Raw genomic sequence first — 15800 nt, forward strand, 5'->3', positions numbered from 1 at the left:
TTTTTATTAAGATTCATTAAATCATTTAAATTTATTAAATTATTAAATTCAGTGGAAATCACAGTTGTGAAATAACTTTAAACTACGTGAATAACTTGAAGATGCATTCTGGAATTCTTAGTTTATTTTTCTGGGAAAGTTCAAATATTAACGTAACGCTGAAGGGGACATATCTGAAGGTAATGGATTTTACTGACACAAAGTATCATGAGCGTTGTTGTTGTTGTTGTTGGATTATTTGCCTTTGATTGATTGAGCATTAAATGTGCTGGGATTAGTAAAGTGGAAACTTTGGTCATCAACCGATGTAACTTAATTGTGTTTAGCCTTCAGCTTAGAAACTTGGATGGTCTTGGGGTCATCAACCTCAGTGACTCAGATTAGGGCCATATGCAACTGTAGCATCATTTTCCTTGCGGTCATCATCCACAATGACTTTAAAGTAACTTAGAAGTTTAGAGGTCGGTCCATGACATAGTCGCAGGTCATATCCATTCAATTAAAGGTCCATGCCGTACAACCACTGTGTGCCACACACCAATTGGACTGCCTTAATTATACCCAGAGCCCAGAGTTCGTGTTACGAGGGCTGGACCATCAAGAATCATTATTATGGCACAAGCAGTCTCACATGGAAGCCGAACTTAAGGATTTCCAGACTTTATTTTCTTTATTTATAATATGTGACAATGGTTTCTAGTAAGGATGCCCATCAGGTAGTTAAGTCAAAGGATCAAACCAGTATTCTGCTCCTCTGTATTAACTTATTGTGCGTCAAGTGGACAAGATTGAGTCCAAATTATATTGTTTTTTTCTTTCTTTCGTGATTCTATAGATAAATACAGATATTTCTTGAATAGACCTTTCATTTGAGTAGATAGATTAGGATTACTGAACCCTACCTTTTACCTCAGCAAGTGACAAAGAACCCGTAACGACCCAAGAGACAGATCCACTGATCTCTATACATGGATGGCTGGTGGCTTGGGTAGCAGTAAGCCGAATAGAAGATGACTCGCGTAGTAAGATGGCATCGAGCGCACGGTGCAGTAGACCCATTGAATAGACCACGAGGAGCGCGCTTGCTTTGTTTATGCTTAGTTCAGTGACGTCAACCCCTTTGATTGTAGTCCACGGGTGTTCTGTGCTGTGTTATTTCAAAAGAAATAGTAGTGTATTTTATGAATTTAGGTTTGTTGCCTTGTAGTATGCTTGTAAATTCGTTCGTTCGTAATCTGTTTATCCTCCAGGGTTGGTTTTTCCCTCGGACTCAGCGAGGGATCCCACCTCTACCGCCTCAAGGGCAGTGTCCTGGAGATTCAGACTTTCAGCCGGGGATACAACTGGGGAGTATGGCCCGTACCTCGCACCTGCTATGCTGAACAGCGGCTTTGTTGGGGGATGGGAAGTCTGGAAGGGATAGAGACAAGGAAGAGGGAAGGAAGTGGCCTTGGCCTTAAGTTAGATACCATCCCGTCATTTGCCTGGAGGAGAAGTGGGAAACCACGGAAAACCACTTCCACGATGGCTGAGGAGGGAATCGAACCCCCCTCTACTCAGTTAACCTCCCGAGGCTGAGTGGACCCCGTTCCAGCCCTCATACCACTTTTTAAATTTCGTGGCAGAGCCGGGAATCGAACCCGGGCCTCTGACGGTGGCAGCTAATCACACTAACCACTACACCACAGAGGCTGACACTGCTTGTAAATTACAAAATTAAATTTAAATGTGCATGTATTTATGTGAAATCCGAATGAAGAAACATCCTACCGGGTATTAACATACCGCAGTGTTCGGCTTATGGATGTACAAACAGAAACGATCAGCAGAAGGAGAAATCATTTCATCGGTGAGTTTTATACTGTACATAATAATCTCTCTAGGGTAGTGTTTTGAGTTTTAGGTTTATTGTATCTTATTTCGCATATTCTGGGAGCAAAATGGCAATTTTTCTATGTTTCCTTTCTCGAAACCCGAACATCTAAGATCATGAATTAGGAGTATCAGGCGGGAGATTTGGGAGCCTTCTAAAACAGCTGTTCTCTGCTCCCATCACTTTGAGGAAGACTGTTTAGATAAAAATGGACAAACTGCACGCCTTAGAAATGATGTATAGCCAACTGTTTTCAGTTTTACTGAACATTAACTGCAAGTAAAGATTTACTTATATTTATGTTTATTTGTCATAATTAAACTGACGGTTTTGATGAAATAATTGACGTGACCTTATAACAATCTTAGAAAATGAAGTCTGGAGGAATTCTAGACCTTATTTACATCAGTAATAATTATGCGTTTCAGACATTGGAGTGGTGGGAGAAGGCAAAGTGTGGTAGGTGTTTTAGGCTATCCCATTATACTAGTTGTGGTATTTGGGGCTCATTTAACGGGTGTTACATATTTCTGATGATGACCATCAATATTGCTTTGGTAGCTGAATTTAATTAAAGAGGTCTGTAATAGTAAATTATGCTGAAGGTAATGTGATATATTGACAAGTTTTGAATATTTGCTGGTTTTATGAATGTGTACATTTGCTTCAATTATATTTGAATTTGATAAACTGCGCGTTATTTCATAGAAACAGGAAACAGGAATTCATTATCAAGCACCGATTATGGTATGTCGAATCTAGGGCTGTATAGTGAGCTACGTTTATAGGTACATCATTTTAAGAATGCATAATTTCGTGACATACATGTATACAATTTACAGAAATGTTTCCAGAAACTGATTTTCACTCGTATTGTGTTACCGATCGCTAATTGCATGTATTCAGCACCTAAGTTAATATTAGTCGGCCGTTATTATACACTCATTTTTATTGCTATCCCGGAGATTTACTGACCTAGGAATGACGTGTTAGTGTTCCCAATGTCCGTATGCTTTGAGTGAACATGTCCCTATATTTTTAATTATTCCAACGCGCCATTAATTGCGATTTAAAATTGACTATATTATCATTGCTTCCCCATAAGGATAGCTCTAGGATGGGTACGCCAAGATGGCGAACCGCGCGCTCAACTTGGCGTACGTTCTCCTGCAGCGGAGAGCTACCATCAGCGATCCATGTATAGAGATCAGTGGACAGATCTCACGAAAATTGCTGATAGGTAAGGAAGGTAGGTATCCTTCATAGTGGCCCAAGTGTTCAATAAATTGTTTCCGTAATTGAAAGACACTTATCTCAACTCACTCTTTATTTTGATACGTTCTTTCCTGAACACTGCGGCAGGTATCAGTGCGTTCAAACTCCATTCAGTAGTGATGGTTCTTCGGAATTCAGTACTGCGGAAGAGGGAGAACTGATAGAACTTTTATCAGATTCTTCACTAAAAGTTAACTTTCCATGCATGGCGTTGCTGAAATGCTGCTCAATCAATCAATCAATCAATCAATCAATCAATCAATCAATCAATCAATCAATCAATCAATCAATCAATCAATCAATCAATCAATCAATCAATCAATCAATCAATCAATCAATCAATCAAGCAAGCAAGCAAGCAATCAATCAATCATTTAATTAATTAATCAATCAATCAATCAATCAATCAATCAATCAATCAAGCTTGAGCAATAGAGCACTGAATAAATTTATTCCTTTTGCAACCTCCCATCTCTGCCAGTGTGGGTTGTCAGCAGTAGCTGTCCTCAAAACCAAGTACAAGTGTTTAGAGAAGGAAAGGAGAATAGCTTTATCTCAGTTAGTGCCAAGATTTGACAAGCTGTGTAACAACAAGCAAGCAAGCACAGATTCCACGATGATTAACGTTTCTGGGGTGAAATGCACTTTATTCATAAATATTTTGTTTTGTATCATTTTCATTTTTCGTAATTTTTAATTTTCAAAAATATTCGAAAGAATACTATTATCTGTTTTGTTCTTTCATTAATTTGTAACTTAATGTGTTTCATACTCTACTTTGTGTGTACGAGAATTTTTCTGCTCCGTTGGTTAGTACAGTTCTTCAGAGATTCTTAAAGTAAATGACAAAATATCGATAGTTTTTGCTGGATACCCCATATGGAAGCTGCGGAAAGAACGTTGTTTGTCAAGGGAGCAATGGACTTACACTATTTTATAGAGGCGGTGGAAAAACACGAACTACTGGCAGGCAGCCAACATCAACCCCATTGTAGTTAATGTATCATATGTCTTAAAGTGGTTCTTTGGAATATTGGTTTAATGCTGGCATATAATTAAATAGTTAAGATATTATCAATCTGATTTACGTCGCATCAACACAGTTAGTCTTTATGGCAACGATGGTATAGGAAACGGCTCGGAGTAGGAAGGAAGCGACCGTGGCCTTAATTAAGGTACCGCCCCAGCATTTGGCTGGAATGAAAATAGGGATGCCGACAGCGGGGTTCGAACCCGCTATCTCCTGAATGTAAGCTCACAGCTGCGTGCCATAACCGCACAGCCAACTTGCTCGGTCTATCAATACAAATGTGACTGTGAAATATTTTAAGGGCTCCTAAGATAAGGAAAACATTTCATTTACTCATTCATGTGTTGCATTGCATAAAATAATTTAGCCACGCTAGAATGCAATACTGGACCACTGTGCTTCGTCACCATAAGACCTGTCTGTATGTGAGCAAGGCAAAACAATGTTAGCAACAACAAAACAAAAATGAAAAGAAATGAAATAGCATTTTTACTGAGCTGATGCATCGGACTGTGCATTTCCATTTTGATATCACTAAAGACGATCGACAGGGCAATACCGTCCCATGGTGAATGTATATAGTAAGTTATTTTGTGTCGTATATGCAACATATTGTCAACGAGGGAATAAACCGCTTAATAATAATAATAATCATATAAATAACAGTAATGATAATAATTGTACCAGGGGTGCACCTTGCCCGGTTACCTAAACTGCGCGCCTTCTCTATTGCCATCTATGTTAATTAAAAAAGGAACTTTTAAAAGTTTTCCAAAACTTTCTTCTTCGACGGTTAGATGGCTCTGCCATCAATTTTTCTAGCGACATCTAATGGCTAAACACAAACTCATTGCTAAAGATATTTTTGTGGTTGTAGTTGGTAAACCTTTTTCTGATAATTGCTTTTTGTATGTACTGAAGTTGTCAGCACTTCACGTGGTTCCTCCTCTAATGTAATCTGCCTATCACATGCCTGTGACTATGTTCTCTAGCCAATCAAACCCGGGGATGTGTATGGAAATTTAGCCTGTCAGCGCTTTGTATATTAATTGAATCTGGAACTATTTAAGTAGAGCACTTTAGGGCCGTCTTGTCTGATTTACTCCGGATATTGAGAGTGCGACTTTACGGAGGGCAGGAGGCAGGGTGCTTCAGGCTCGAAGAAGTCCAGCGCTGTAAGGTAATGGCAGAATTTATCTAAATATGTGATTGTGCCGGCGGGTAGTTCGAGGGCAAAGTTTCAGCAGTTTTCTTAATGTAATCTTTCCTTTTTGGGCTTCTGTGCCTTCTGTCTTCGGACTCTATTTATTTTTCCTACTAGGAAAGCATTGAATGTAAGGGAGTATAAGTCGTGACCCTCGGATCTGACCAAGGCCAACTAGATATACAGGCCATAAGGCTCCCCCTCCACTTCGGGCGCTACGTCACACGAGCCGCCAGCCGCTTCATTTCTCGCCAGTGACTTGTAGGCTGATCTGAACCTCGTAGCAGTGAGGCTATCGATGGTGTTGAATGATTTAAACGCGTGTGAACATAGTGAATTAAGGCCACGTCGTATTGTACACCTGGTTGTAGAATCAACTACAGTTCAAAACAGCCTAATATTTTAGTGTTTACATTTCCTACTGGCTTGTTTCGGAAACAAAAGTGGATCATAGCCATCCATCGAACAGAATTCATCCTTTCAGCAAGCTCAGTTGTGTGCATAAAACACTTCGACGAAGTTTCGTAATTAGGGACGATTCTGTTAAAAGACCTGATGAGAATCTTTTAACTGTAAAACCTAACCATTTAAAACTCTCAAACGATGCTATTCCCAAGTTTGAAAATGTGCCTGCCTATCTGTCTAAAATTCTTCCAACACCGAGCAAAAATCCTATTCAAAGACAAGAAGAAATTGAAAAACGGGAAGAGGAAGGAAAGAAAGAAAGCTGAGGAAGAATATGACAGGATCAAGGACTTCGATGACGTTCAGGGTAATTTCAGTATTAAACGCAAATTAGATTTGGACAAAGTTTCCGTCAACTTTGATGATGATGATGATGCTTGTTGTTTTAAGAGGCCTAACATCGAAGGTCATCGGCCCCTCCGTCAACTTTAACAGCCAAAGTCGGTATTTTCAAAATGTATATGACTGAGGAAAATATTCCGAAAATTGGTACTTCCTTTACATTAAATGAGGCTCTTGATTTTAAATCCATTAAACATGATATTTTCATGAGTGATAACCCTGATATACGTGCATTAGGTGACGGGGGCAAGATATTAAAATGGTAAATTAGAAAAGTATTTGTAACTTCCTGTTTAGACCTGCTTGTAACTCAAAAGTGACTGTCCGCGACAAAATAGAATCTGTACACAAAATAACCGATGAAATTGAAAGTGAAGTTGATGAGTGTATCATTACTGATAAATTATAATTTTGTAAGGAACAGTTAAATATAGCCGTTGCAAAGAAAGTATTTTACTCCTGTATTCTAATAACATGGTTCACTTCAATATTTTTCGCATTTCCTGGGGCGTAAAAGAAGATAAGACAGTCAACGTTTCTTACAATGCCTCACCCGGTTATTCATAGTCTTTTACTGCAAAACTAGGCACGGGAAATTCGGGTATTGACGGTTCACATTGGAATTACTTGAAAAAGAAACTAAAATTGTTAAAGGAGCATGAAATATTTTGTAACTTGTTGGATGGAGTCTACATAAAACGTGAGCTTAACTATAAAGGACGAAAGGTTTTATTTTTGTTTTTGCTAGTGGCTTTACGTCGCACCGACACATATAGGTCTTATGGCGACGATGGAATAGGAGAGGCCTAACAGCTGGAAGGAAGCGGCCGTGGCCTTAATTAAGGTACAACCCCAGCATTTGCCTGGTGTGAAAATGGGAAACTACGGAAAACCATCTTCAGGGCTGCCGACAGTGGGATTCGAACCCACTATCTCCCGATGCACGTTCACAGCCGCACGCCCCTAACCGCACGGCCAGATCGCCCGCTAGGAGGAAAGGTAGAGGGAGTTGCTTTTAGTGGTAAAAGCGGAGAAAATAACACTACATTAGCTACAACTGCACAAACTTTTATGTTGTCATCCAGTTAAAAAAAATAAAGACGTTCTTGATTTGTTTCCATGTAAGAAGCTAACGTGACATTTCTTAGAAGAACTAACTTTGCAAGTCTTTAAAGTATTAACAGACAGGCCTATAGCTTATAAGGTAGCATGCATAATTTCTAATAATAACAGTGTTAGTAGGAAAATGTTTGAAAAGCTGTGCAAAAGCAATTTACAAACCACTTTTCAAAATCCATTTGACGAAACACACGCACAAAAAGTTGTTTGATACTGGTCATTTATTTAAAATCTTAATAAATAACTGGCTTAATCAAGCTGACAACTTATCCTGACTTTGACAACTCTGAGTCAGGCAAAAAAAATGTATATCCGAGTCTATCTAGTGCGGGCTTGGCTTGCTCCTGCCCTGGACCAAAATGTGTTGTACCAGACACTTTTAGAGCTACAAAATGTAAACCTGTATACTAATGTTTTTACATGAGGATTCTCAGAGAAAAATTCTGATTTCGCTTTTCAACAATGTTCTGGAAAACGAAAACACGTTTAAACATGCAGAGATTAAATAAATAGTTTCAAACATTTCGTTGACAAATGTATATAAATCTTTTGTAATATATTATTGAATAACAATAGAAAAGTTACCGTAGACAAACTCATGGCTGAGAAGAAGAAATCCTCAGGAAAATAAAAATGTATAAACTGAAACCTTAGGAATTGTTAGGTAAGTTTTAAATTGCAGCTTAATTTCTAAGAAAGGTTTCAGACTATTTTGTGAATTGCCATCATGCATTTTCCTAGTAAGATTAAAACTTTCTGTATACGTATAATGCGTATAATGCGTTCTGATCTTTTACAAGATACCGTGTTGAGTTACAAGTGACAGATGTCAGCATAATTTTACGTAAAGAAATGTACATATACTGCCCTGCCAGTTTTCTCCCTGCATAAAACTCGTGTAGTATACAAGCCTAAGTAAAGCCACAATTGAAGGAGTGTTCAGTTTTATCGTTAAGGTTGAATAAATGAACAATATCATGGTGAAAGTGAGAGCGGGCCCTACACTGCCATGCTGAACGCCAGCCACTGGCGTGACGTCACGATCCGAGCCTTGTGGCCTGTCTATCTAGTGCGGCCTTGATCTGACCCCTTCAACTTTTGAGCTGAGTGACTAAATTTTCGAACAAATTTTGTAAGTCTTGTCTCTTTTTTTGAAATTCCCCCATTTAGTCACCCTCTTTAACATGGGGTTATCCTTTGCATCATTGGACCTTAAGCCCGCGTAGGTTCTCGCCTCTTCCAGAATGTTTGCTAAGCAGTGCTGGGATCTCGCCTCCTTGCCTTTGTTTATGGGCTGTTGTGTGTAACCTTTACCCTTAAGGCCTTGTACTATGGGTAATTATGCCCCTGCATGTGCTTTATGTTTCTTCTGGTAACCGTGTCTACGTTTTGGTTCCCTTAAGGAACAGTACTTGAAACTGATTGTGTAACTTCGTAATAGATAAGCCCACCATGGGGCAATCGGTGTATGAACACTATTAACTGGGGTCACCTCGGGGCTACTGAGTGTAACGGAGATTGTAAAAAACCACTGATTGCTTGATTGAGGCTAGCCTCTATTGCATACTGGGGCTGAGACTTTTATAATATTGTACCTGATTTAGGACTTCTAAGCACAATGCATTGTTGGAGCTGACGAGCTCGTTGTCATTATTCCTTGATATGTGATATAATTACTCCTTATGAATTTTAAGAAAGGAAAGAAATAAAATTTCCAAATATTCTTAAAGTAAAAGTTTGCTCTAAGTGATCCCCTGTCCAGCCATTCAACCCAGGCGCTTCCCATTCCTCTGTGAGCCACGGAATTGCTGTAACAATAATAACAATAATAATAAACTCTGCCTGCAGCAGTCACTGGATGGACTGAGTAGTTCAGTGGTTGCTGTTGCCGGTCCCAAGCCCGGGTAAGGGAGAAGGGTTGGTTTTGACTACATATTATTTAGGTCAACCGTAAAAGAAAATTTAGTTAGAAGACACCAAGAGTCACCTCTCGATCTCAACAACCGAGTTGTAGTCTTGTGATCATACCATTATCATCACCCCTGCATGTATCTTCAACTTGCAACATTGGCATGATGGATAAAACGTTATCACAGCAACTACCCCAGGCTCCGGACGCACCTAGTCCGGTTTCTCCCGATCATCGGATTCTGAGGGATCGAGAGCATCATGCAGAGAAATGTCGGAGCTTCTCAAAATCTCTTCGTCCCAAGAAAAGGACCACCTTAGGTACAATTAATGTCAATACCCTGCCGAAAACAGGAAAGCTTAAACAGTTCACGGACACCCTGGACAAGCCCGGGAAACGCGTTTCGGATATGAAAACCATTTTGACTCTGAAGAATACAAGATATTTAAAGGTAAACCTACCATCACAATCCACGGGAAGCTACCACAACTAGGGACAGCCTTTGCGGTTCGAAAATCGATCATCGATTCTGTACTTGACTTTATATCCCCATATGAAAGAATCTCAGTACTTACTGTGAAATCGAACAACAAAGCTTACTCCTTGGTCAATGCCCACGCTCCCACAAACAATGACAACAAGGAAAACTATCAGAAAGTTGAAGCCCTCTAGGAACTCTTAGAAGAACTCACCAATGAGATACCAAAACATCATTGAAAATTTTAGTAGGTAATTTTAACGCACAGATTAGCAGATAGAGGAAGCACAAATGGATTGTAGGTCATCACTCGGCACATCAGAGGACGAATAAGAACGGAGAACGCCTTATAGACTTCTGTAAAACTTTCACTTTGAAACTCATGTCTACGTATTTTGTGAAACCTCCACACAAAAAGAAAACGTGGAAATCACCGAACACGTTATTAGGGGAATTACAGATTAATAACGTTGCAATCTCCCAAATAAAAATTATGTGCGAGATCCGAAATGTCAGAGTACGGATGGGAGTTGTCGACTCAGACCACCATATCACAAATCAAAGTGAGATTCCAACCCATCCGATCCAGACCTAAACATAATAGATCTCAAAGAGTTGACCCAGAATGCCTTAAACAGAGCGTCAGCACCTTCTTATAAGACATACGAGACCAGGATCCCTAGGGCTGGCCAGACCTACGTTAAACACTACAAACATCAGCCCTGAAGTTAGGACAGCCTCCGAGAAAATGAAAACATAGATGGTGGAACACGACTTGTGGTAAAGCAATTGGTGATCGGATGAAAGCGTGGAATCAGTGGAATGGACATCAAACAACTGAAAAATGGGAGGCCATTTTAAAGGTGCAGAAAATTACCTCAAAAATAATCTGCCGGGAGAAACGAGCGTATGACAAAAACAGACTCGTAGAAATCGAGCAAGAATTCCTCCAAAACAACAATATGAATTTCTCCAAAACCTTCCGTGAGAATTTATCCAGTTACCAACCACCATCTTTATGTTTCCATCGAGCAGATGGAACATTAGAAACGAACACCAAGAGAACTGCACAATTCTAGTTGACTACTTCCGAGACTTCCACAACTCTGATCCTCCTAAAGAAAGACTGAACCTCGAAAAGCCCATGCCGAAAAGTGATTCACAACCCCCAGCAATACAGGAAACACTAGAGATCAGCCGATCGCTTAAGAATAATAAAGCGCCTAGAGAGGACGGCATCACCGCGGAGATGTGTAAACTAGGAGATGACCTCGTAAGCAGAATTCACGCAATCCTAGTAGAAATCTGGGAGACTGAAACGATCCCACAGAATTGGAAGTGCTCATTAATACACCCATTGCACAAAAAAGGCGACAAGGTGGATCAAACAACTACAGAGGCATATTCATACTACCGTCCGGCTCCATGGCTAAATGGTTAGCGTGCTGGCCTTTGGTCACAGCGGTCCCGGGTTCGATTCCCGGTAGGGCCGAGAATTGGTTAATTTCGCTGGCACGGGAGATGGGTGTATGTGGCATTTTCATAATGATTTCATCCCCATCACAACGTGCAGGTTGCCTACGGGAGTCAAACCGCAAGAGCTGCATCTGGCGAGCCAAACATGTCTTGGGACACTCCCGGCACTAAAAGCCATACGCCATTTCATCCGTACTACCGAACACATATAACATTCCATCTAAAGCTCTCTTAAACCGTTTAGGACAACAGACAGATCTCCTGATCGACGAGTACCAAGCAGGTTTTAGGAAAGTTCGAGATCATGTGCTGAATAAATATGGAATTTGAAGACTATAAATTATCTGGCCTCCCCAATCCTCACTTCAACCTTGATCCATAGTCTTAAACATTTGCTTCCCTAAAAGGGATCCAGCGAGCTACAAGCACGATCGTCACTTTTGTGGGTTTTAAGAAGGCGTGTGATTCTGTGGACAGACAGGCCGTTTCTGACCCCCTAGAAGAACTCCGAGTGGACAGGAAGACCAGAGAACTAATGCGGCAAACTCTCGCGATTACGACCTCTAGAGAGAAATTCCTTGGGGAAATTTCTGAGCCTTTTGAAATATGTACGGGCTTTCGTAAAGACGACGACATTTCCCCTATTCTGTGTAACTTAGTTCTAGACAAAGTTATTAAAGAATGGGAAAGGGACGTCAAAGTTGTGAGCATCGGAAACTTGGGAAGCGAAGTCAAGGTGAAATGTTTAGCCCTTGCTGATGACCTAGCAATCATTACTAAGACCAGAGATGAAACCAGATACGCAGCACAGATATTACACAATATAGCATCAAAGGCAAGCCTCCAGATATCGTATGAAAAAACAGTTCATGGTAAATCTATATCAACATAGCAAAAAACTCCGCTAAAGACGGAAAACGGCAAAATTTCACAGGTGTCCTCCTTCAAATACCTTGGATAAATCATACTACCATCGGGACTAGACAGTAGGGCCAACATTGAATGAGCTACTAAACTCCATAAGGCCTACAGATTAATGTGAAATTACTACAACAATTGAGTCATATCGCGTAAAGCAGAATTACGACATCACAAGACAGTTTGTTTTGCCGGAAGCGTTAGACGCCTCAGAAACCATATCCCTTGGAGGTCACTCTAAAATTATAGAAAATGAAAAACAAGAAAAGAAAATTCTCTGGAAAATTGTTGGTCCCACGAGAGAAAATGGAACGTGGATTAAGAAGAGAACAGCGGACCTCTACTCATTAACTGACAGGTTCACTGATTCCGTACGCAATAGATGCCTGAAATTCTATGGCCATATCTGTAGAATGGACAGCGACAGACTTACCACAAATCATTTAAAGTAATCAACTCAAAGAAGGTCAAAATAAACTGTCTAGAAGAAACTAAAGCCGAACTCTAAGAAATGAACATCACGGGAAACATCATAGAAGATCGTGGAGCTTTTAGCACAATAGTAGCCAAGCACTAATTCGTGGAGAAATCTAAAAAGAAAACTGGTAGGAAGTGGTCCACGGAACGCAAGATGCAATACAGTGCATTCATGAAGAGATTTTGGGAAGATAAGAAGGCAAAAATCATCAGGCCAACGAACAAGTTCAAATGCGCTCTCTGAGTGGGCACAACGAATAATGAAATAATATTTTTGCTGATTGTTTTACGTCGCACCGACACAGATAGGCCTTATGGCGACGATGGGATAGGAAAGGCCTAGGAATATGAAGGAAGCGGCCATGGCCTTAATGGGTTCGAACCCACTATCTCCCGAATACTGCATAATGGCCGCACTTAAGCGACTGCAGCTTTCGAGCTCGGTGAAATAATAATAATAATAATAATAATAATAATAATAATAATAATAATAGACCACCTCAGTGGTGCAGTCGATTACTCGTTATCCTGTTTTCAAAACAGCGAGTTCGATCTCGGCTGATGTTGGTGACATTTAAAAGTGTTTAAATGAGACAACTCAGTGCCGTTGGCTATTGACACGTTAAACTCGTCTAGGAAAGAATCCCGACAACTCGGCGTTTCTCAAATTCTATAGTATTTTAAAGGATATTAAATCATTATTAATAATATCATTAATGATATTATTATTATTATTATTATTATTATTATTATTATTATTATTATTAATCGTTATTATTGTGCGTATGAGCCAGTTTCGGTTGTGGGGTCACTTGAGACGGATGGGAGAAGATTGGTGACCTAGGAGAGTGATGGACCCGACCATGAAGGGTAAGAGAGGCAGGAGGAGACGGCGATGGTTTTACTCAGTTCTTCATGATTTAAAAATAAGAGAAGTAGAAATAAACGAGGCCACCGAGCTAGTTAAGAAAGGAGGAATGGGGAGGCACATAATTCATTTACAGACTTTTACAGATTGAACGCTGATGAAGATGAATTAATAATAATAATAATAATAATAATAATAATAATAATAATAATAATAATAATAATAATAATAATAATAACACAAGTTTACGGAGATTTTCATTGAAAAGAAATCCATGTTTGAATTGCAAGGAAAGGCACCAGGCTTTCAAATTAAATGTAAGCGCGTGACTTTGAATCGCAGCCGCTATGCATCATAATTTATGAATTCCTCTTCCTTAAACAATTTCTGAAATAAATCTTTGCGAAAGATCAAATCTCATTGTACTGTAAAGTTAATGTTAAGATGTTTTGGACTTTCCTCTAGCTGAGCATATTAGTTTCCACCCCACCGCTAAGAAGTTTTACAGTTCTGTTATCAGATAACATGAACACAAACGTTCACAAAATTATCCTAAGCACCTAATTTACGACTCAACAATAGTGATGTTATTAACAGTTTAGCCTTTGAAGTAATCGAGATGAGCAATGTTTACAGATCGGCAAGGAATGAAATCCCTTGGTAAATAAAACAAAACAAACAAATCCCATTGCATTACGGTCCTGATAGCCCATGGCCTACCAAGCGACCACTGCAGATTACAAGGTGACGCGTGATCAACGTGACGAATCCTTTCGGCCATTATTCTTGAATTTGTACACCGGGGTCGCTATCTCTCCGTCAGATAGCTCCTCGACTGTAATCTCGTAGACTAAGTGGACCTCGAACCAGCCCTCAGATCCAAGTAAGAAATCCTTGGCCCACCGGGAATCGAACCCGGGGCCTCCGGGTAAGAGACAGACTCGCTACTCTCAGACCGCAGGGCCGGATGACTCAGAGAATGCGGAAATAAGTATTGTTGGAACTGGCGGAAATGCATCTTCTTCGAAATCACAAAGCAGTTTCTATTTCAGTTCAGGACAACAAAAGAATTATAGAAAGCATGCGGTGTTGGTTTGAAGGACATAGGACGAGATGTGTAGAGTACACGGCTGTGACCTGCCGCTGCACTCTTTTCTAATTTCTTTGACAATCTTGTCGGCAGCCAGCTGGTCCGCTCCGCACATTGCAGGAGGGTAGAGGAAGAGAAAAGCCTCTTAAAATATAACTGTAAAAATGGCAGGCAGGTACCGCAGGGTTAGCTGGTGGATGCCATTAGCGGGTGTTCGGATGGGCAAGCCCATGTAGCAAGTCCCCTCCCACCTATTGTCCCCAATCATCTGCGTTTAGTATAACGGCTTACCCGCGAATTCGGAAGTTCTCCGGAGGAGCCAGGCTCCATGCAGCACTTGCCTCCTGCTGGAAATTCCTCAACAGTAATATGTATAAAACAATTTATTCCTTATCCTTTCGCGAATCCCCCCTTTTTAAATCGTTCTATATGGCGAAATTCCTTAGGTGCATGATCAGCGTTGTGGCCTTCAGTTCAGGGAACCCTGGGTTCGATTCCCGGTGTGGTCGGGGATTTTAACTACTTACAGTTAATTCCCCTAGCTCGGAGGCAGTGCGTTTGTGTCCGTTGTAATACACACATACAACACACTACCAATCACCATAGAAACAGGGAAGAGGTTTTTTTTTAAATTTGCTTTAAGTCACACCGACCCACATAGGTTTTTTTTTCTTTTTTTTTTTTGGCGACGATGGAGTTGGAGAGGACTAGAAGTTGGAAGGAAGCGGTCGTGGTTTTATTTACGGTACAGCCCCAGCGTTTGCCTTGTGTGAAAATAGGAAACCATGCAAAACCATCATCAGGGCTGCCGACAATGGGGTTCGGACTCACTATCTTCCGAATTGAAGCTCACAGCAGCGCAACCCCAACCGCATGGCCAACTCGCTCGGTTCAGCAAAGAGTAAATACATCCCACTCCATAGAATTGGCGACAGGAAAGGCATCCGGTCGTAAAACTTGGCTAAATCTATACAAAGTGATGACTCTGTATAATTTGGAAAACACCAGGAAGAAATTCTACATGATGTAACTTAGGCTGTGAACACTTTTCATCTAATAAACACGGAATTCAGTGGGATAAAGTCAATTGATGCAGAGCGTATTAGATTAGGAAACGAAATCTTAAAAGTAATAGATGCATATTGTTACTTTCGTACTGTCCGGATCCATGGCTAAATGGTTAGCGTGGTTGGCTTTGGTCAAAGGGTCCCGGGTTCGACTCCCGGCAAGGTCGGGAAATTTAACAATCATTGGTTAATTTCCCTGGCACGGGGGC

This window comes from Anabrus simplex, chromosome 2 (genome assembly GCF_040414725.1).
Source record: "Anabrus simplex isolate iqAnaSimp1 chromosome 2, ASM4041472v1, whole genome shotgun sequence".
Classification (NCBI taxonomy): Eukaryota; Metazoa; Arthropoda; class Insecta; order Orthoptera; family Tettigoniidae; genus Anabrus; species Anabrus simplex.